Below are 24,001 nucleotides of genomic sequence, written 5' to 3'. Positions count from 1 at the left end.
CACAATACCTGCGTACTTGTACGCTCTGTCTGTAAAGGTGAGGGTGCGTACTCCTGTAAAGGTCAAAAGGCGCAATTTTCACTCCAAAAATGTTACTTGTGGTCATTTCTAGAGCATTCTAGAAGCTTGTTTGATGTGTATGGAGCGCCTCTAGATGGTTCATGTATCCCTATGAAAGAGGAACTTATCCCATCAAGAGGGGAGCTATCCCATCCAAAGAGGGGCTTATCCCATTGATGGTGGACCTGATTAACTTCCTCTAGAACACTATAAATACAGGCATTGGGCCAGAGGGAGGGGAGGTTAAAAGCTGAAAATTCCTAAGGGTAGATGCTGCTGGAATTAGGACTCCCTTGTAAAGCTTGAGAGGAGAGATTCCCATCCTTTCCTAGCCTTATTTGGAAGTGGGTGAGCTGATCAAAGTAAAGGAAAACTCTTGCTGGACCCTAGGAGGGACCTGCACAACACCAAGGCTCAGGTTGTAATGGTTTCTTTTGTTTCCACTTAATACAAATGAACTCATTTTTCTCAACAGATTGTTATTCATGATTTGTTTCATATACTCCTTGGTCTGTATGATGAATATGTGTTATTTTCTAATTTTATCAGGTGCTATTTAATCTTTTGGCTTGTTAGTGAATGCAGGTTTTGAAGAGAAGGAGGAGCTCATCCGGATCGGCAAGGCTGGAATACTACAAAGCATTGGACTAAAGGTATGTTATTATCACCTGATTACTTGTATTCTAAATGCATATTTAGAGAAAGGTAGTGTTTACTTGTCTTCTTTGTCACTAGAAAGCCTTAGCTTCTAGGGAGGCCGGTTTTGTCTGCAATATCGACTCTTTCCGCATGAAACCCCTGTTGAGAGGTTTAACCCTGCCTTGATAGCCTAAATCTTTGTATCTCGTACTTCTTTGTGTTCTTGGAAGAACAATTTGTGTAATTACTTAATGAAATAGAAATATTAACTAACAAAGAAAAGATTACTTATATAGGAGTTTACTTCCAACTATCAAGGAATATAATGAGGACATAAAATTTGTAAATCTTAAACTTGGCTAGGCCACTGCAACTCCAAAAACCTTACTCATTAAGCCATAAACTAGAAACCTTCTGTGGAACTCCAAAAACAAATGAATTACAATGAATTATCAACCAAAATCAAGGGCCTTTACACTTTACATTTGACAATCTATTGTTGTATGAATATTGAGGTCACAACTATTCATTCATATTGCAGTTTTGTAAGAAGGGATGATCATATTTTATATATTTTGTCTAGTAAGGCTTGTACTTCGTCATTGCCAGCTCTAACCAAGGTTTCATGTTCCAATTGTAATGAACAATAGCTGCATTGTCAATCTCTCAACAGTCCACACTAGGATTATATCCTAAACCCAACACATGCCAAGACTTGTCCAAAGGATGGGTCAAGCCATAAAACGTTCAATCCAGGGGGTAGTTTTCCAAGCTTCCACAACACTTTATCCTCACTTTGACATACAATGAAAGAACAACTTAGAAACCAAACAGAGAAAAACCCATTAAGTTTTCTAGCTAATTACTTCAGATCTACTTCCAATACTTTAAAGTAAGCATCATCGGAATTAACATAAATAAACCACACTACACACTTACCATGTTCTACCACTTGCGATATATTCCAGTTATATCTTATTTCTCGCATTCTTTGAGATCAAATACATTCATCCCATATGCCCAACCACAAGTATTAGGATCAAAGTGCCTGGCTATGTGCCGATTGGAAAAATTAAGGTATTTGTCAAACTGACGAAACCTTTCTCCACAAGTTTCCACTGAACCATTAACCTTTCCATGAAGTTCTATTGACCACAAGGGTGTTAAATCTTTCTGCAACATAATATCATCATCCAAGAAAAGGATTTTGTCCATTTTGGGATAAACTTATGGAAGATAGAAACGGAGAAGATTTAGCATGGATAAATATTTTTCATTTATATATTTCAAATTGGAGGAATCTGCTGAGAGTGTAATCGAATGATTTTCCTTGAAATAATACTCTTTCATAGCTATGGATTCAAGCTGTCGAAGCATAGGGAAATAGGAGGAATTGATCCATTTAAAATCATCTACATTTTCTACATGTATTGCAGCTTTCCCTGGGGGATTAAGTAAAAACCACATTTTCATGGCCCCAAAATTTAACTTGTCTGTGATGAGATGAAATACATGTTTCTCATATTCCTGCAAACACGTGTAAATCACCTACAATGAGATCCAAATATTAAATTTAAAATGTAGAAAAACTATTGGACTTCCAAACTTTAGAGTAATTTAAATTATAACACTTCACCTTAGCATTCATGATAGTTGAATTCACAGCCACAGATGGAGCCAATACATTGTCACAAAATAATGCATAGTGATAAAGACTCGGATCCTCCAACTCGTCATTTTTAGGAAATTATTGCTTTTCAAGAGGAGGAAAGTAATAATCAATGGTCAATCGTATGGACAGACATTGCAGGCCCTTGGGAACAAAATTTGTTGTTGCCTGGCTTAAAATTTTACTTTGCTTTTCCAAGGTCCTTACTTGCTCATCTACAAACTAAATAATGGCTTGCAACTTCTTTGTTACTATCGCACAACCATAAAATTGTTCTCTAACCTTGGATAGGACATGACCCATAGCCTTGATCTTCTCAGGTGCACTGAAACATTCATATAAATTACCGGTCATGAAAAAGAGAATGAAAAATAAAAAGATTGACACACAGACTACAACTTAAAAAAAAACAAAGGATATAAACACCAAATGCAAATGGAAGCACTTACTACTCTTGATTTAGAAGTAGCCAATGTGAAAATCTAGGGGGTAGTCTTCCAAGCTTCCACAACACTCTATCCTCATTCTGACATACAATAAAAGAAAAACTTAGAAATCAAACAAAGAAACACCCATTAAGTTTTCTAGTTAATTACTTCGGATTTACTTCAAATACTTTAAAGTAAGCATCATAGGAATTAACGTAAATAAACCACACTACACACTTACCATGTTCTGCCACTTGTGATATATTGCAGTTATATCTTGTTTCTTCCATTCTTTGAGATCAAATACATTCATCACATATGCCCAACCACAAGCATTAGGATCAAAGTGCCTAGCTATGTGCAGATTGGAATAATTAAGGTATTTGTCAAATCAGTCAAAGCTTTCTCCACAAGTTTCCACTGAACCATTAACATTTCCATGAAGATCTACTCACCACAAGGGTGTCAAATATTTCTGCACCACAATATCATCATCCCAGAAAATGATCTTGTCTAGTTTGGGATAAACTTGTGGAAGATAGAAGCGAAGATTATTTGGCATGGATAAATATTTTGGATTTATATATTTCAAATTGGAGGAACTTGCCAATAGTGTAGTCGAGTGATCTTCCTTGAAATAATAGTCTTTCATCGTTGCAGATTCAAGTTGGTGAAGCATAGGGCAATAGGAGGAATTGAGCCATTTAAAATCATCAATATTTTCTACATGTATCATGGCTTTCCTTGTGGGATTAAGTAAAAACCACATTTTCGGGGCCGCAAAATTTAACTTGTATGTGACGAGATGAAATACATGCTTCTAAGATTCCTGCAAACACAAGTGAATCACCTACAATGAGATCCAAATACTAAATGTAAAATGCAGCAAAACTATTGGACTTCCAAACTTTAGAGTATTTTAAATTCATAACACTTCACCTTAGCATTCATGACAATTGAATTCACAACCACAGATGCAGCCAATACATTGTCAGAAAATAATGCATAGTGATAAAGAGTTGGATCCTCCAACTTGTCCTTCTTAGGAAATATCACTTTTCAAGGGCAAGCAAGTAATAATCCATGGTCAATTGCATGGACAGATAGTGCAGGCCCTTGGGAACAGTCTTTGCTACCAGCTGACTTAAAAATGTACTTTTCTTTTTCAAGGTCCTTACTTCCTCATCTGCAGACTGAAGCATGGCTCACAACTTCTTTGTTACTATCCCACAGTCATAAAATTTTTCTCTAGCCTTGGATAGGACATGACCCATAGCCTTGATCTTCTCAGGTGCACTAAAACATTCATATCAATTATCGGCCATGAAAAAGAGAATGAAAAGCAGAAAGATTGACACACAGACTACAACTTTAAAAGAAACAAAGGATATGAACACCAAATGCAAATGGAAGCACTTACTACTCTTGATTTAGAAGTAGCCAATGTGAAAACTATTACCTTTGAGGTAGATTAGAATCTGCATTAGCCTCACCCAATGTACGCTGACATTCTTTAATACGAAGCATCAATTCATGGTATAAATCAAGATTATTCCTAGCCTGGGAAATGCTTGAATACACCCAAGCCATGATCAGTTCGTCTCGCATCAATCTAATAGTGGAGTCATAATTCTTGTTCTCATTCTCTCGCCTCCAAATGCTATATTTTCCCAGGACAGCAAAATCTACCTCCTTGGAACATTTGATCACTACGTTTTCAAGCTCAACTCATTTTTCTTCATCCTATTGAATCAACTCTGTTGAACTTTTCTCCCTCGTCTTTTGTCTCAATTGTTGTAAGAATTAAATGACTATAAATTAAAGCATACTATGCTAAAATATAAGAAATATAAAAATTTTCTATTGGAGAAATAACATTGAAAAATAATTTTGGAAAATAATATAACAATTCCCTTTTCCATGAGAATTTACCCTCTGTGAAACTTTTGTTGGACTTTCTTCAAGTCTCAAATGGTTTGCATTACAACAACCATTGTCCTGGGAGTTTGACTAGACATTACCTTACAGTAGGCTACCAACATCATAGATCAGTTAACTAGGGAAAATTAAAACTTACCATAAAGAGAATTCTCTTTGACGTCTCGATGTTCACTTCCTGTGTCATCCTCTTGAAACCTCGTAAGAGGTTCTTTGTCATGGGAAGTTTTTTCTGCACCTCTTCATTGATTTTAAACCCCTCATGATTTTCCTTGCCTTCTTCATTGAAGATCACACCATCTTGTTGCGAATGTAACTTTTCTGAGTTGTCTCCAGAAGTCGTTTGCCTTTGCTTGATGTACACCATTAGAAATAGAGAAGCACCCTTGCGAATGTCAGTTTTCACTTCCTGCTTAATACAACCTTACTCAACTACATATATCATCATCACATAGGTTTCCTTACATGTTCAATAGAGAAAATAACCAAAATATTCACTAATCATACCTCAGAGTTAGTAATATCCCTTTGGTTTACTTCGAAGGGCTTTTCTAATACCCATAAGGAAGATAAGTCATTCTGTCCAACAATATTTAAGTTTAGAGTTCCCGAGTCCTTTGTGGTATCTATTATGACATCAATCACCTACCCAGTATATAAAATTTATTTTCAATTCTCTTCTCAATAGAGGAGAAATGAAATTTAAGATATCCAAATGCAGCAGGTTTCTTATACTTTCCTACTTTGGGAAGAGAGAGACAATGCTCTCTGTTAAACTCTACTTTCTCCAATGATCTACCTGTTCCTGTGAACACCACAACTAAATAGATAAGAGTGATTTTAAACATATGACAGAGCTCCAATATCCTCAATAATTCCTCTCTGTTTCAATCCACTCAGGTCGATTAAATTTCAGTTTAGGGAAATTATTTATTTTCTAGGATTAGACTAACGTAAGTGCAAGTGCATTGCCCAGATCCTGAAAAAGAACAAAATATGCATAGAAAAATAGAATTGGTTTTCAATATGTTGAAAGAGAATACCATTCTAAAGAATCCATCTCCTGAGAAGTTGTGCCCTGCTATTTAAATGATAAAAAATGCATAAAAGGTCAAGTAGAAAGACTTGATGGAGAAGAATATCTATAAAATACTGAAACGCTAAAAATGGGGTTGCTTTACTATCATGCATATGCTAAGATCGAGATTTCATTACACATCAATAATAAAATTGTGTGTATAATATCTATCATTTGTTTTGGCCAATGTGGTCTGAACACTGTGGGAATAGTGTGAAAATGATACGTATAGCAGAAAGTAGCTGCTGAACAAGATTGTTGTTGTGAATTGTGTCTAGGTTGGGTGGATCAGAACTTGTTTTAGCTTGATTGATGAGAAGTGTATTTAGCTTTATGGATGGAAAGTGGGTCTAGCTTGGATAATGAGTGGACCTGAAGAATGATTGTTACACTTCACACCCAGATTCAATTCCCATGAGTAAGATGTTGACCTGAACTCTTAACAAATATATTATTATAATGCCCATCTAGCTTATGCAGAATTTAGCGCACACTTAGTACCATCCTACTCAGAATGAGGAGTGCCCAATGAATTCACCAAGTAGTTTCATTATCTTTGGCAAGGGAAATTACCCTAGGGGTAGTTGGTTAAACCTTTGCTCTTGCATGAGAGAGGTACAAACTTTGAATATTTCTCCTGGTAGGTATTGTACCGTGTTATTGAATATATGGAGTTCACAGCTTCACATAGATCAAATGAAAGGAAACCTATAAAGAAAACTCACAAAATGTTTGGAAAAATGCTAGAGGTGCTAAACTTTTGACAATAAGTGAGCAAAGTAAGTTTGATAACATCTGCGCCTTCAAATCTTGTGAAAAAGCTAAAAGGAAAATCAAATTCCAAGGTAGATCCATAGGGTTTTGTTTCAATGGTTAACCAGGGTTGGTGAAGGCAAATCAAATTTTGAAGGAGGTCCATGGGGTCTTGGTTCAATGGTTAACCAAGAGTGATGATAATTCCCCGCCAAGGCTCAAATCACATAAATACATTGTTCAATAGGTTCTCAATGAAAGGGATCTTTCTAAAATAGTATAAGACAACTACATTTCACTGTAATGGAGATCTTACTTGAATGTTGTAAGAAGTCTACACTTCATTGTAATACTACCAGATTAAGAAAGGGCATTCTTGCTAAGAAAGATAAATTAAACATTGGCCCACCCCAAAAAAAGAGATAGAAGCAACCTAGAGAGGGAGGAGGGCATGAAGAAGATTATCAGCGAGGGAGGAGGATAGGAAGAAACTTACCAGCAAGGGAGGAGGAAAGGAAGAAGCTTACCAGTTGCAGATGTTGATGCGGAGTGACGAAACCTAGCTGCCAAAAAAACCAATGGCATAAACACAAAGATAACAAGGAAGCCCACCACAGCTATTCGATGATGAAAACCCTGACCTCCCAATCCTCCATTTCTACCACATTGGTAGCCCTACCACCCTCCATTCCAGGCACCTCCTCTTTCCATAGGCATATTTAACTCTCAATCCTAACACAACTTTTCTCCTTCTCCTCCTCCTAAATAGATATCGAGCAATGCAATCCTTACACAATCATAATCCTCTACATCAAACCAATATCAAGGTTAGTCGAAATATATGAATTCAACAACAAGCAAAGAAACCCTTAGATCTCATATATACTTTAGAGCATTTGATAGAAAAATTTACCAAAGGCATTACGAAATGGATAGATCAACTGATTTCACGCAATTTTGAGAAAGAAAGGGACACTGACATGGTAAAAACCTAGATGAAAATGGTCACAGGGGCCGGAATTAGACAAAATTGAGGGTCTCTATCTCTATTAGCCTTTTTGGTTAAAAAATAAAAACAGATAATTAAGGGAAACATGTCATTCTGATTCAAATGCCAACATAGATGTTATTATTAATGGGGATCCTCACCAATCTGGCTAACTGTTCATACTCTACGACATAGGAAGAGGAAGAATAGGCAGGCAACATTGGGTAGATATGACACCCCTCAACTTACTAATTTAACTGAGCAGGTACTGACTTGGAATGCCTTGCCTTGAGGCAGGTAAAGGTAAAGGGAATGCTAGGGGGGTAATTTGATGCAAAGCAAGGGTGAATTATGCCTCCCTGAATGCACATCATGGGACTGTGTTTAAGATTCACAAGAGTGTAAGCACAAGAGAGAAGCCTAACATATTATGATCTAACATTTAAAATGGTGACTTGTTGATTGATTTCTCATTCAAAATGAAGAGAAAAAAAATTGATAATGAGTGTTAGACTTACACTATTGATGCATTAACCATAGGGAGTTGGTATAATATTCATGGCTATGTGTGCTTACAAAACTAGGTTTTCATATACCTATGAAGTGAAAGGGAAGCAAGTACCCTTTCTTGAAGATATGAGTAAGGTTGTAAGCTTTAAACCAACCGACAGAGAAAATTTTTGTTAAAGAATAAATTTTACACATCCTGTGTCCATTAATGTGAACTGGTTTATAAACATATGTTGGATTAATGTTATAGCACTTCTAAATTTTTTTTTTATTCTCAGAAAACATGTTGTATGTTGTTCTCTACTTCAAATTTTTCACAAGAAACAGTTGGTCCTTTAACAAGACTTGAGTGTGCCAACATGGACTGAAGAAGAGGTTATTAGCATTGCAAACCCTCTTCTCAGATCAGTATGTCAATTTTAAATTTAGCAGAAATTGGCAATAAAACATATGATGTTCTAGAAGCTAAAAGACAGACAACACAGGAATCTACAACTTCTTACCTCTATTGTTGTCATGTTTAGCTTGCCCCGCCAGAATGGTATCAAAGTTAAGGTGAGGGCAAGGTATCAAAGCTAAGGTGAGGGAAAGCCCAAGCAAGGAAGAAAGAAATCACAAGAAGTTTTCTGACAACACTGACCTCCTTCCTCTTCAAAGATCAGTCATTGTGAAGCACTGAAACTCCTACTGCAAAATTCTAGGTTGGAGATCCCAAAAAGGAAATGAGATCAAGGCCTCATCAATCAAGCATCTCTAGGATAGAGCTCTCTATCAAATTGTTGGTCAAATGTTCTATATCTAAGGCCTTTTGTCATGACTATAGCAAGGAAGCTTTGGTTGCTTTAGGGTCAAATCTTCTGTTATGAAATCACCCTTGAATTGAATTTGGTTTGGAGATAGTGTCTCAGTTGGAATTCCTTCTCTGTTGTAGGTTTATGTAAGATCATATTTGAAGCTATAAAGTTCCTAGCATCTAAGCTCATATATATAATATTATTCTTGAGCTCATTGACATGCCTTAAGTCTTGTATTAGGGCTTTGTCTGTCTCATAGATAAGTATAAAAGGCTACAAAAGGTGAAGTATACTTGGTCGTTGGACATCATTCAAGAGGGTTTGAAAAATAGTGTTCATGGTTTTCAATTGGGTAGATGCTTACTGAAGTTAAAGGATCAACCTTTATGCATCTCTGAGATTCTGATATCAAAGGAAAAGGAATTCATGACAAATAAAGATCATTTCATGGATCTTGAAATCTGAAACACAATGTTCTAAAATCTCATTTAAATAGGTATGACTTTTATCGATGTCTAAGCCAAATGCATCTCAACATTTCTTTTCATATCAACGCATTGAGGCAATCAGGACACACACGTGGATTTAGCCTAGAGCCATCACCTTTTATATGATTTTTACATCTTGGGTTTAAAAAACCTTTATATACTATAATTAGTAATTTTTAGTACCCATGCTCAGTACATGCTGCATATTATTTTTCATAGCTGCCAAATTTGTATTCCATCAGTTAAAGCTACGATATAATTAGACTTAGTCAAAGAAGTCTATTTTATTTTATGGATTCAAACTGAATTTAATTTACTATGGTTTTTCCTTTCCTTTAATTTAATCTGGTTTCAATAACCATCAATTCTTCCAAATATGGAAATTCGATAATAGAACTAGAGTCAGATAGAGACTTACCGCTATGAGAAATGGATACAGTTGAAAGTTCTTTCCCAAGGCTTGGTGAGTCGACGGGCTCCATTTATTTTTTTCCCTCTTCCCCAGATTTATCAATGGCCTTTGTTGTAGCAACCTCAGAGGGATTTTTGTTGCATGTGCTAGGGAAAATGTATGATTTTGAAGGGGATCTTAAAGAACCGAAGCTTTTTCATCTGTTACTCGAGTCCAGAATTTATGGAATAGGTATATCAACCTCTTTTATTTCCTAGGAGGAGAAGGCGACAAGCTATAGAGAGAGATGGGCATTTTTTGGGTTACGGTGGAAAGGAAAAGTCCTGTTTGAACCTTATGTGGGTTTGGGGTTCCATAGGGAAATCAAGGAGCCGCACAAGTTCCAGTTACGTGTCCCATTCCCTACACAAAACCCCAACAATCCCCTACCTCTATCAAACTAGAAGGGAAAAATAGGATACTCGTAGCAAAATGTTGGTCTCCATTGCTGAAACCTCCTCCAAAATTCAAAAATTCATGGTTTGAACAAAGTTGCTAAAACCTTCTCTAGAATTCAAAAATCCAGGGTATGAACAAAATTGCATCGCCCATTGTTCTTCTTCCATTCTTGAAAGCTCCTTGAGGGTTTGAAGAAAAATGGCATCACCCACCTTGAAATTTTATTTGGTGACTGGTACGTAGGAGACAAAATGTCTTAAATAAAGTTACTAAATTGCCATGGTATGTTTTAACAAGCTCTTATGAAAATATGTATGTATATATATATATATATATATATATATATATATATATATATATATATATATATATATATATATATATATATATATATATATATATATATATATATATCTATATATATATATATATATATATATATATATATATATATATATATATATATATATATATCTAGATATATATATATCTTCTAATGCCTCTCAATGTCTTCCATGGGGAACTTTGATTATGATAAATTTAATAAATAGAGTGAAATTTTAAGATGAATTCATGTAGTAGTGATTCAATGGAATGGAATCATTTTTAAATGCTTTGGAAACTTTTTTTCATGATGTTTTCAGATATATTTTTTTCTAGATAGTTTCACCTTTTTCAAAGGGGGAAGAGGCGATAGCCTCTTGTAGTAGTGATTCAATAAAATGGAATCATTTTTAAATTTTTGGAAACCTTTTTCCATGATGTTTTTAGACATTTACCCTTTTCCTAAAAAATTTCACCACTTTCAAAGGGGTAAGAGCCAACAATATCTTGTTGCTCTTTCACAAAAGGTGTCATGTCACTCCTTGTCAAAGGGACAAGAGTTACATGCTTCAAAATGTCACATTCTGCCATCGTTTCAGTCTAGATTTTAAGCTAGTGAGGTGGAAGGGTCTCTGAGCTTGTTTAGATGTACAGTTAAAAATGAACATTTCACTATCATTATCATCTTCAAATAAAAGCTCATGGAAGAGCTCAGTCTTCTCTTTTTATCAATCTGATAAATAGTTTACATATGGAAGAGGGTATATCTTGGATACAAACATGGGATATAAAGTTTGGGGTGGCATGGGACAACAATAAAAAGGTTTGTCGACAAATGTAGATCCTCCCAATCTCCCACCCAGGAATAGGCCTCAGTGAAAAATGGCTACATGAATCTTCAAAGGAAATTTAGGATGAATATTGTGCTCGCAAGCTAAAGTTTCATGAACATGAGATGGGAAAGGATATCGTTGGGATGTTTAAGAAGAATTTAAAGCAAGATACATAAGCTCAAAAACCCCAAGGAGAAACCCAAGATAAACATATGAGCTCTAACCCTCGTCCTGAGTCATCCAATGCTACTTCTTCACAAAAAGTCTATTATTGGTGTTGGTGGATAAAGAAAAAAAGGAGAGGGATGCTAATGATAGGGAAGGGAGAGTGAAGATGAGATAGATGAGATTGACATTTCCCCTAGACAATGCCATTTCCCCTATCCCCCAAAGTCTGTTTCCTCTTATTAGTGAAAAACCTTCGACTTACAAAAAAAAAATAACACACTATACTCACACACAATGTAATAAGCAAGCTCCAATTGATATTATTCACTACTTTAAATGGGTTTAATAGCCTTAGATGGCTCTAACAATCATTATTTAATGTATATGATGTTAACTCATTTAACCAACAAAACATGCCTTTGACAATGGTAACTAGAATTACACTACATTTATTGCATTAAACAATCAAGTGAGGCTTTAATAATCGTAACCAAGCATATAAGTCGTTGAACAAGCTAACCAACCTAACACAACTTTAATAGTGATAACAAAAATGTACATGTTACTAATCAATTGACCATTTTGTCATGCCTCTAACATGTGCAATTGAATATAAATGTTGTTGATGGGTTTGACCTATCTAACATATCTCCCACAATTGTAGTCAAACATACGTGTTGATTCTATTAATCTCCTAGATAGTGTTAATAAAAAATACATATTAATATCCAACCTGACATGTCACTAACAGTGAGAATGGAATGTGCATGTCAATGGCTAAGCTAATTGACCTTATATGTTGTTCATTGAGATGATTAACACATAGCTCACTAAGTTGACCAAGTTGACAAACCATTGGTTTTGTCATTGAACTAACATGCCTTTAATAGACACAACTAAATGTACACGATGTTACACCAGTAAACCATCATGACATGAATTTAATAGTAGTAACAAAGTGTGCAAGTTCTGGATTGGGAAAACCAGACTAATATACCTATGATAATCATAATTTACCATACATGTTTGTTGTGATCAACCCTTCAAGTTTTCCCTTGCTTCTATGAAAAATTAAGCATTCCATGCAACTCTCAAAGTAACTTTGATACATATACAAATTAATTTTGTAATTACATGTTCGATTTGTGTTAAAGTGTTTCCTCTTTAAAGGTCACAGGATTTGATCCAATGGAAATTAAGGTATGTGCACATCCATAGGTTAAATAGTTAAAGCACTGAATGGAGGGCATCCCTTGTCTCGCAAACAAGGGGGTCTCATATGTCAACTTGGCAGCTACATGCATTATAGGTTAATATTAAATAATATTATTATTTTTTCAATTAATATGAATGCTTATAATACTTAATATATTGTTAAGGAGATTACCCCTTGACTAATTAGCGAATTATTTAATATTGGATGAGAGAGTTGTAAGGCTGAAATTTTGGCTACCACAGGTTAAGTTAGGTGTTTGTATTATGTCAATGCAAAATTAGATTTCACACCTCTCCAAGAATCAATCAAAATCATTTACACATACCAATCAAAGGCATTCAATAGATGGTTAAAGAAGTGGTTGGGAGGAGTTCACTGTCATATCCATCCAAGGGTTTCCAAACTAGAGAAATAGGGGCATGTGTTTGATTTATGGGCTAACATTTGAAAGATTGCTATGAGGAGAGGAGTTGGTGGGAGTCCTTATTATGAAAAGGTCCTGCACCACTTCGTTTATTTCTTAAGGTAGGCTTGAAATAAGTGATTATAGATATATGATACATATAATATGAAAGCCACTCACAACACAAAAATATTGAACATTTGCATGAGACATAACTTAATTTATTTTCAATATATTTTTTATTTAGAAAAGGCAAGGTATGCTACCATGATGTAATACAATGATTCACCAATATTGGGCACCAAACAAATTACTTGGACCACAAATGTTATGTACAATGATAATCATCCACTATAAGCTATGATTATTATCTACTCTGACACCCCTCATTTATGGTCACTCATTGAACATGCTCATAAAATTTGAGATCATTGGACATGGTTAACATGCTTTGGTTAACACAATCTTGTATGGTGTGAGGGCCTTGCCTACAATGCAAGCTTTCTAACACCCTTTACAAAAACATTGCTTCACAAAAGGCATTTGACATTGATTCATAATTTTGCCTTTGTATATGAGAAAGAAACTAAATGTTACTTCTCCCTTATCCAAGATAATGCTCTTGATTACAAATTGAACAAAGTATAATGACATTGCCTTTCTCTGTTGGTGTGAACTTTCTCAATTAGCATCTAGATTCCTTGTGAGACAAAACTCAATGTATGTATCGTATTTGGTATTGTGTCAATTATTCAATTTTTATGTCCTAATATTGTGTTAATGGCCTTCCAATGCATGGTTAGTCTTGAATTAAAATTTTAACATGGAAAATCCCAATTTTACAATTTTGCCAATCAGAGGCACAATGTTGGGACAATGTGTATCCATCTTGGTGGAAAATGGGGAAAACTCAATTTTTATTGATGCAAAGTTGGTGGAGTGTAGAGGCATCCATAGATTGATAAATATCCTAAACAACGTGGGTGAGAGAGGATTCCCATGATTCACCTCAGTTGTCTTCTTGATTTTTGGTTCGATATGTTGAGGATATGGTTGATGGTTTGATATTGAAGTCAAAATCATTCCTTGACCCTTTAGCCAAAGAGGTGTCTCCTAAAGTATCTCCAATAATATCCTATGAAGAGTCATAACATTTAACCTAGAACTATGTCCCACCATGATCATCTAATAATTAATTGAAATAACACTAAACCCCAACTTAGGGATTGGGTGAATCATATGGTGGGACTATGCTAGTGGGAACCTTAAATAAATGACATGAAAACCCCTTGATTTTCTACCTTGATGTCATTCATCTCCCAAATTTCTTGTTGGATACACAAGTCCTAGAAAACATGACAAGGAAGATGAGAGGGAGTTGACAAGGACATTAGCTTGTCCAAGAACATCATAAAGTGCATCCACATGGATGAACATGGAATGGGAATTAAGTTCATAAAGTATACTAGAGTGCTATAAAAATGGGCTGCATCAAAATATTTTTGTTGTGTCCCAAACGGGAATATACAATTCTTATCTCCTCTAAAATACCATATAAATTTATTGTGGTGATAGTAACCACAAGATTCTTAGAACTAGTGGAATAATGTTTGGTCATGAATGAATATGTGGGAAATAAATCTAAAGTTTTCAGCTCACTGGCATAAAATAGTTCATGGGGATGAATCAAAATTTCAAGGGACATGTTAAGGATCTCAGGTAAACTAGGGTTAGTAGCCAAAGGATACCTTTCAAATAATTTGAGGAGAGTAAGGAATATTTAGAGGAGGTCAACTCAAGAAACCATAAGCAAGAAAAGGGGGAAAGTATCTAACAAATATGGTTAGAGTAGGCATCAAAATCCCCATCCTTGAATGAAATGGTGGTTTACACAGGGCTCATGAGAGAATATGGGATGGAGGGTAGATTGGCATGGTCAGAAAATGAGAGAAGGGTTTTATCTACTAAAGGAATATGGGATGGAGGTTATGTCTAAGTTCAGGGAGGCCTTTAGCTTTTTTGACAAGGACAAAGGTGGATGTATCACAATAAAGGAGCTTGGGATAGTAATGCATCCTTTGTGTTGAACCCCCAATGTATATTGGAAGTGGTCCAAATGTTTTATATTCAATAATCTAGTGCCAAATACAATAAACCACAAAAGAGTAGTTCTAATCTGCCTGTAAATGGAACATATTAAATACACCATTCCAAATTGATTTTACTCTGGAGAATCAAAGAAATAGATGATTCTAGTCATCCATCACCTCCATATAGAGTAAACAACAACCAGGCCCGTCCCATGCCAAGATGATGCTAGAAAGATACATTTACTGATATTCTTAGGCAGAGCGAAAATATGAAGCGAATATACAGAGATGCTCTGAAGGACTGCTCGAACTAGAGTCAACTTGCCTCCTAGGGAGAGCCTCTTGTGTGCCCATGATAAAAGTATATAATGGATTTTCTCTATAATTCAACTCCAATCCTTAATTCCATGACAATTAGTTTGGAGCATAAATCTAAGATATTTAAAATCTACATCCAATGCAGTGGAGATAACACCAAAACTATGATAAATCTCCAGTACCAATGCATCATTTGGGTAAGATTAAATCATATGAGATTTAATATTATTCATAAGGAGTCTAAACACTCATGAAAAGAGGTCAATCTACCAAATAGTAACACATCATCGACAAAAATCAAAGGAGTAACTATGACTTGTCTACCTACACACATGCAGCCAAAATTACATTTAATCCATCTACCTCCACACCTGCAACCAAAATTACCACCCTTGTGAATTTTGTGACTAATTCTTTGAAAATCCAATCTTTTATCCTCAATGTCTTCTTCTCGCAAAAGTTGTCATAGATATTTTGAAGTAGGCATATTGTCTACTAATGAATATTTTGTAATTTGCCTCCACCATCCTTGTAGAAATTATGGTGTAGAGTTGAAACTACTCATGAAGTTTTAATCAAAATCATAAGTCAAAAGCCTACTCTACTACTCTCTAGAAATTAATTCACAATTTAGAACCAAAATTTCATACATGGAATAAGAAATAACACAGATGCACACAAAAGTTTTCCTAACGAAAATGATATACTAAAAACCATAATGTATGTTTGCACTAATATGATCAATAAAAATGTATTGCAATTTATTTTCTCAACTGAGCATAACCTACAAGTGAATAACCTCTCTCTCTACTCACTAAGAAGCTCTAAGCTAGACTTAGTAAATTTCTACCTCTACTTGAGCCCATATTTCCTTGCACAATTCCTTGAGAAATTAGGCCCTATTATTTAGGAATTTTTACAAAATGGATTGCGAAAGTCCCGAGGTTGATCATCTGACTGTATGAAACACCTTTACACTCAAGGCTAGTCTAAAGTTGATGTCACACTGCCTTGGAATCTCCAACACAGCTGGGGAACTCGAATTCTCCATGAATTAGCTATTTTGGGTTGATTGATTAGCTAACTGGATGATCACTGAGTTTGAATGAAGTCCCACTGCACAATTGGCCTTCCACTAGTTCCTCAAGTAGTTGGAACTAGTTTAACTAAAAATAACTTGAGATAATTTACTTTGATTGCTACAAATTAATGATCATACATGCTTAACTGAACTATAACTCCTCCAAATCGAATTTACTGTGTAAACCAGGTGACACAAGCCATGTCACACAAGCTAATTGCATCCAAGCTATCCGTTGATGGGGAAATTCAATTTTTCTCAATTTAATCAAGGAAAAATCAAATCGAAAATTTCTTGCTACATCTTTTAAGATTCCCTCTTTGCAAGAAATGGATTATCAACCACCCCTATCCTGCACCTAAGGAATTGGAACTTCCCTCTCAACAAATATTTTGTCAAAATGTCAACATCTTACTCCTCTATCAGAATGGAGTGTAGAAACGTCATCTGCCTCTAGACACAATCTTGTAAATGGTGATATTGGATATCTATATGCTTGGATTTATCATGAAATATAAGGTTCTCAGAGAGATTGATGCAACTCTGATTATCACAATTGGATCCATCATCTGACCAAATAGTCCAACGAGTATCTTTCTCATCCATATTGCCTCGCATGTTTCTTGACTTGCAACCATGTATTATTCTTTTGTCTAGCTGAGCACCACAGACCTTTGCTTCCTGTCATACCAAGAAACAACTAGAAACCCAACACTAAAAATTACACTTAATGTACTCTTTCATTCTAATGGAATTTGTGCCCAACTTGCATCTGTGAAGCCACACAACTTCACTGTCTTTGCTCATCTATATCATAGCCCAAACTGGGTGGTGCCTATGAGGTACCGTAAAGCATGCTTAGTGTTCCCAATTCGATAGATTCTCCCTCCCGCTCACTTAATCTTGATAGGTATGCCAACTCTTGGGAAGGCCCAAAAGGGATATTCTTACCAAGTCATCCTTTGAAAGAGTAACACCAACTCCTATAAGATCATCATGAACTTGTGTGAACCTCCTCAGATATTGAAGTGTAAAGTCATTCTTATACATCTTGATATTTGAAATTTTATCCTTAAGCACCAACTTTTTGTGGTCACTACTATTCTAGAACAGATTTGTGAGTGCCTACCACATTCCATAAGGATTTTCTTTCCCATGGAGATTGCTGACAATGTGGTCTTGTACTCCCTCCAATATTATTATCCACACCTTCGCTACAACTTTCTTCGACTGAGCAAGGTTTTGGGCATCAGATTCTGCTGGTTTTGTAACATCTCTCTTGATGTATTCTAGCAATCCATTGTCATCGAATACCTCCTCCATGCGATCCTTGTAGTCAATGAAATTAGAGTTGCCTTCCAAGGAATACTCTAGCCTTAGCCCGTTGAAGGTCATATTTTCAGTTCCTAAGAGCTCTTACTACACTGAACTGCAAATTCGAACCTCCTAAGAAACAAATTCAAAATTCATGCTCTAATGTGAATCCTACTATGATACAATGTAGAAATTATGGTGTAGATTCGCAACTCATCATGAAGTTTTTTCAAAATCATAAGACACAGACCTACTCTACTACTCTACGAAAGTTAATTCACAATTTAGAACAAAAAATTTAGACATGCAATAAGAAATAAAATACATGCCTACAATATTTTTCATGGGTAGAGCAATCTTCTAATAACTCCAATGCCTTCTTGCATCAATCTTATGAATATAGATATATTACAATTGATTTACTCAAATGTGCACAACCCGTAAGTGAATAACATATCCCTCTGCTTGAGCCCCTATTTCCCTATGCAATTCCTTGAGAAATAGGGCCCCTATTATTTAGGATTTTTCCAAACTAGATTTCACAATTCCTAAGGTTGATCATGTGACTGCATGCTGATGAGCCCCAATCTTGGTACAATTTGGGCTCATTTTGGCCTATTCTACTTGCTCAAACCATTCATTTTTTATTGCTTATGCATGCATTTCTTAGTTTATTCATGTTGTTTGTAGGAAGAAGGGTAGGCACTCTATCTATGTGACTAATGCATTGTGATTCCAGGTTTTGGCATTAAAAGGGAGCAAGAGACAACGAAAAAGGAGATAAGGAGACAATGAGGTGGCACTACTGGTTTTTAGGAGAGGATGTCCACGGTCTTGGGACATTCCTCGTGATTCCCACCAAGAACTCCGAGCTCCAATCCATCTCCCCTCCGAGCTTAAGAAGCAGCCAGCTGTCCTACAGGAACAACAGTTATAATTGTTCTACAGGAACAGTAGTTATGACTATCCTACAGGATCAGCAGTTAAACTCTAGTTGGACAGCCGAGCTCCTAAAATCAAGGACACTTGTTGGATCATCGTTTTTGTATAAGTATAGAGGCCTTAGCCTTAGATAGGTTGTTGAAACTCTCGTATTGCTATTGTAATTTTGGAGCACAGTTCAGTTTTCGTTCCTTTTTGTAAGCCAATTTGGCATGACATCAGATTATGAATAAAGAAGGCAGTTTGTGATCTAGTTCTGAGTTTCTTAAGGAGACTATAGCTCTCAGGTTAGGGCCCAACCTGAGAGCCATAGGTCCCCTCTGCTGTAGTGTTGTTTCCATTTCATTTCAGCACTTTGAGCTTTTCATTTGCACATGCAATTCGAATTACAGGTTGTTAAGTTGGTCTTTTTTATGAGTTAGATAGGAGTTGCTTATGGTGAATTTGTTTCCACTTGCGTAGTGTAGCAGAGGATAGATATAATCGATTGGAGCTCCAACAAAAAGGTTGTTAAGGCTCACTGCCGTCTCATCTGGGATTGGAGTGCAGTCCATGACTAGCCACCAAAAACACGCATTTCTTTACTTGATGATTGCTGCAATATAGTCACGGTCATGTTAGATGCTTCCTTGTCATTCACACCTGCACCACACACCTTCATCACAACTTCATACACCTTTCTCTCCACGTTTTGGATTGCTGTTCAGTGAATTCACGGCACAGGTAGTTTAGGTTAATGCAATTTCGGTTTGGTGACAGTCATAAGCATTTGTTCCATTTACACTGCTTTCTCTCATTCCATCACTTCGTCCTCCATCTTGATCACGCATGCAACCATATCTTTGACCCCTGCTCCGCTCTGTTATCTCCCAAAGTCTTTCACTCCTCACGTACTTCCATTCTCTAGCCCTTTCATTGACCTAGCCCTCTATCTTCCAACCTACTCCCTACATCCACTCCCTATCCTATTCTTCCACTTCTACAGCCATCACCAGCCTCATTCCTACCTTACACATCTCCCCCTACCATTCCATTACTCCTCCATCACTCCAAACGCTCACGGTAGGTCATCCTGTAGCCATTTGTAGACATCCTGTAGAAACCAGAGTATCTTGTAGGATCCCCTGCAGCCATCCTGTAGGAGGCCACTCTCTCGGTTGCTGAGCATCTGAATGCGAGTAACCTCTGTGGATGGATGATAAGGATCCCTAGGGACCTCTCCTAGCCTCCCCAACCTGTCCCACGCTTTCCTTCCTTCTCCATCCCATCTGCACAACCAAACCCTAGTTAGCACAAGATCACAATCATTCCACACACTTAAAGGAAAAATACAAAAACATATCTTTCATGATGCAAGTAGTTTAGATCCATGCATTTGCACTTATTAGAGGTAACATCAGCATTGGTAGAAGTTTCATTCACATTTCTTGCATTGTAGAGGTTAGACTAGTTAAATTAGGGTTTCCTAGGTTTACATGCTTTGATTTGCTTTCAGTCCATTTTGTCAAGTAGAGTAGTTTTCCTTTGAGAATAGCTTTCGTCAATCAATTAGCAAGCTTCTTCTGAGAGCCTATAGAAGTTGGCTTGAGCCCTAGCAGACTTGTGCCAGCTGACCAAGTGACAGCTGCGACAAGATCTAGTACTTGTGCATATAGCACCGTCGCTTCCAAGTTTGTACGAACTACCGGGTTGATAAAATGAGAGACCGGAAGCCCCAGGAGTTGTAGCATTATTGCTACAATACTGGAGCTCACCACATGCAACACCTGTATGCTTAAGACTAGTCTACAACTAATATTAAACTGCCTTGGAATCTCCACCATAGCTATGGAACTCGAATTGTTTGCATGCACTATAAATTTTGGGATGATTGATCACTTAACTAGATGATCATTGCATTTTATTGATGTCTCACTGCACAACTAGCCTTCCACTAGTTCCTCCAACAGTTAGACCTAGTTTAACTGAAAACAACTTGAGATAAATGACTTGGACTGTTACAAATTAGAAATCACACATGATTAATTGAACTCTAACTCCTCCAACTCAAATTGATTGATTAAAATGGGTGACACAAACCATTTCATACAAGCTAATTGTATCGAAGTTGTCTGCTAATGTGGAAATTCAAATTTTCTCAGTTTAATCAAAGGAAAAATCAAATTGAGAATTTCTTACCACATTTTTCAATAATCCTTCAAGTGAGTCTAATCCATGTTACCAATCTAGCACAACAATTTGCTAATAACAACAACCAATGTATATAAGTATCATTTAAAATAAATAAAACAATAAAAAAACACATATTAAAACACAATCGATGGAGACCCCGAAAAGTACTCCAACTATGTTACCACCCGTTAACGTTCTTCGAAAGTGCCTCCACTGTTCTTCTCATGATGTACACCTCCGTTTCAACGTCCATCGTCGTAAATCCAATTTGTTGTTTTCAACCTGCATCACTCTACTTCTCGAAGACACCATCAATACTGTAAAGACGAACCCCTAATCCTTTACCTTTTTTACTAGCGCATCATATTGAAAATTTTAAGACAAAAGATTTATTTTGTCTTAAAAAATTGTCTTAAAATTCCCCTCCATGTAGTAGTTTAGAATGCAATGACATACTTTAGGAAATTGGTTCACTAAATTATTGCCTAAGGTAAAAGAAGGTTTTAATATGTAAAAACCTATCCTATGTCATGGTGCATTTTGATCAACCTAGTAATACATGACTAGGTGATCATTTTTTGGGTGATAACAGATTGTTGCCCAACATAAGAGTTTGAGGAGCACATCGTATGATGGAAATATGTTGTAGCTTCACTTTCACAAAACACTGAAGGGGAGTCATAGGGAGAGAGAGAGATCACTCAAGTAATAGGAAGGAGTGAAGTTGGAGGGGGTGAAACCTACCTGTGAGATAAAAGTTTCCTTTATTGATGAGTACAAGATCTCAATAAGGCGGGGGAGATATACCCATACCTACGAGATAACCGAGTACAAATGATAATGGTGTGCATAAAAATATAGGTCTGAGGTACATAGTACACGATACATGATATGCTGGCATCAATGGGGAAAAAAATGATGTAATGAGATAATGACCCCCATATACATAATTTCCTTGAATACAATGGCCAGGATTGATACAATTAAGCATGTTGATTTGGGGACATGAGACATAATTCCACCACGTTGATGTGCTGAAATGTGGGGGGAGGGGGGTGGGGGAGATAACAACCAAAGAAGCCCCGATGAATAGGAGAGGTATTTAAATATCTCAATGGACCATTTTAAATAAAGGTTCATGTTGTGAGTTATGCAATCAGTAGAAACAAAGCCATTCAAATAAAAATAACTTCTTCTGAGGCTAGATCATAATTTTTTGACATCTAGGTATGTGAGGGGCTACCTGAAGGGACATCCCCTCATGAGGTCTAGAACATCTCACACACACCTCAGAAAATCTAGGAAAATCTACTAGATCACTAAACCGCCAAGTGTATGTTTCATGATCGTGCGATAATGAGTTGAATTTGACCATGTGAGAAAAAAGCCAAGTAAAAGGGAAATAATGATTCACTTTGCTTGATTAGAGGCACCAAGAAAGGATGAAAGATGAAACCAAGGTACAACATCCTCTAGACTACTCTCCTATAATAAGTGTGTTGATGTTAACAAAAGCAGGCCCACCAGAGTTTAAGCAATTATGAATCATCAACAAAGGCACAAGGATCATAGTATTATGGCTAATAACGACTAACACTGGGGATGATAATTCGAAGATATGGGGACACGTGGAGTTATGATTTACCTTGTTAGAGCATAACATGGAAGGCTGACCTCATAGTGACTGACATAATTCCATAAGGGATGGTCAATTACTTAGACAGAGGATTTTCAAAGGAACATGAGGATAGATGGAGGTCAAATATAAGAAAAATGGGATGAATGTGACACATAGATGGATAATTGTTTTTAACAGGACTCAGTGGGACTTTGAATAGACTCCATAGATGTAGGGTTGACTCATCTCTAATGCTTTGAATAAAGGTGACTATATGATGCTTCCACATGGGAATGGCCCGAAGCGTGCCATAATAGAATAAGTAAATAGTAATTAATCATGACAGAATTTGACTCATAATTCTAAAAGTTCAATGGAAAAGTGGTACGAGAGTACATGTCACTCATATTTTGATTTAATGCGCCAAGGTGAGACCTCATGGAAAAAATGGATTTGTAGCGAAGTTTCAAATTACGAGAAACATGGAGACCCATTGTAGAGATCGACGAGAGAATTCCAACAGTGCTAACGGTTTGTCAAACTGAGTTACCATTTACTCCTAATGGCAAAAAGAAACTAGAGTTTTTCCTATAAAATGGCTTCTTGCCCCCAATTCCAATTCATTTATACATTGATTTGTTGGAGAAATTAGAGAAGAGTAAGAGGTACTAAATCTTGGTGAGCTCATTGCAAAGTCATTGAATTTTGAATCTATGACTTAGTAGGTGGCCCTACTTGTCTAGAAATGGCCTTAATGCCTCTTGGAAGGATGGTTTCTCATGAAGAATTAAGGCAAGAAGGTTGTCCATTTAATTTATGAAAAAGATGTTGGCATTATGACTTAAGTTTGGTGCTATGACACAGGTGTTTTCCTTGATGGAAACTCACTCAAATGAAAGATCACTATTCAAGCTCTTACAATGAATGAAAAAGTGATATATGTAGGTTCCTCTTAACCAAGTCGTGTATACATGCCAGTTAGACGATCAAAAGGTGTGGATACCTATGCATGCATTTTCATGCAAGGAAAAGTGCATACATGTGGGAAAATTTATTTTTGGTTCGTGGTATTTAGTCCTTGGTATTTGGACCTATGGTTTTGGACCATGGCATGTTGTTCGAAGTGTTGAACCCAAGTATTGGGTCCATGGTATTGATTCTCTATGGTTTTGGACCATGGTATGGAGTGAGGACTAACATTATAAAAAGGGAAAGAGATCATTAGGCAAATGCATTCACTTAAGTATTGAATATCTTATGAAGAGCAAGATCTAGAATTGGGTTATGGTGCATAGTTGGATCTGAACCAAGGAGGAACCTGAGCGCT

The 24,001-nt window shown here is 36.4% G+C and overlaps 2 pseudogenes; both read right to left on the bottom strand.

Moving 5' to 3' along the window:
• Positions 1-1,221: 1,221 nt before the first annotated feature.
• LOC149213218 (polygalacturonate 4-alpha-galacturonosyltransferase pseudogene) lies at positions 1,222-2,722 on the bottom strand (annotated as a pseudogene).
• A 94-nt stretch (positions 2,723-2,816) lies between these two features.
• LOC149213217 (polygalacturonate 4-alpha-galacturonosyltransferase-like) overlaps positions 2,817-24,001 on the bottom strand; it is a 159,096-nt pseudogene continuing 137,911 nt past the window's right edge.

The sequence above is a fragment of the Pinus tabuliformis genome, chromosome 1_1, assembly GCF_031772625.1.
Source record: "Pinus tabuliformis cultivar Carrire ecotype Pingquan chromosome 1_1, CPIR1, whole genome shotgun sequence".
NCBI classification, from domain to species: Eukaryota; Viridiplantae; Streptophyta; class Pinopsida; order Pinales; family Pinaceae; genus Pinus; species Pinus tabuliformis.
This window is presented reverse-complemented; position numbering and strand designations above follow the sequence as displayed.